We start from the raw sequence: 937 nt of genomic DNA, 5'->3' as shown, positions 1-937 counted from the left end.
GCAGTCTACGCCTGAGGAGGACAGGGCTCATTCTAGTCACTGCTGTTGCCTCAGTGCCTAAGCGGCACACCGACAGGCCCACCGTAGGTGCTCACTAAATAGCTGGCAAATGAATGAATGGATGCTTTGAAGCTTAAAGAGGGCTTTATAATTTCTTCAGTGTAATGAACGCTAAATTAGAAAGAAAAAGGAGAGCCTTCCTTCCCACTCGGGGATGGGCAGTAGCTTGGAACCTGGACTAACACCGGATTCAGCTCTGCTAACTTGCAGGGTGACATTGTAAGGGCCAACTCTGTGCCTCACATTAGACCAGGCTCTGATGCCCAGCGACCTGCGTTCTTGCCCTCTTCTCCATCCTAGCCATGCACCCTTGGGGAATTCACCTCCTCGTTCCCTGCCTCAGTTTACCCAGCTGTAAAATCCATTCCAAAGTGGCAGCCCTGAAGCCTCGCCCCCATAACAGGGAGAGGGCTGGGATTTCTCCTGCTCCCCAAATCCTCTAAGACTGAGTTTAGAGCCTGCTGTGCGCCAGGGGGATGCAGAGGCAGGGGTGGAGGTCCCTGCAGTCCTCGCTACCGGTGCGCCCAGGGAGGGGGCACAAGGGGCTGGGGAGAGTCTCATAACCCTTCGTGACCTTGGGAAAGGCTCTTCTCCCCGAGGCCCGGGCCAGCTCCCTCATTCATCAAAGAGCAGGATAAGCCCTGGGGCAAGAAGGCCAGGGACGCCCGCGTGCTCTGCCCGGCCTCAGTTTCCCCCTGTGCCGCCCTGCATGATTTCTTAGGGCACTTCCGGCTCGGAAAGCAAAGCAGCCCCCACCCGACAGTTTGGCGCCGTGCAGCGAGCGTCCCGGAGCGCGCGCAGCCGCGGCGTGTGCATCGGGGCCCACGAGGGCGCGGGGCAAAGGGCCAGGGTGCGGGGCGGGCGGCGCGGGCGGGCG

The sequence above is a fragment of the Octodon degus genome, unplaced genomic scaffold (assembly GCF_000260255.1).
Source record: "Octodon degus isolate 3935 unplaced genomic scaffold, OctDeg1.0 scaffold00092, whole genome shotgun sequence".
NCBI lineage: Eukaryota > Metazoa > Chordata > Mammalia > Rodentia > Octodontidae > Octodon > Octodon degus.
Note: the sequence above shows the minus strand (reverse complement) of the source record.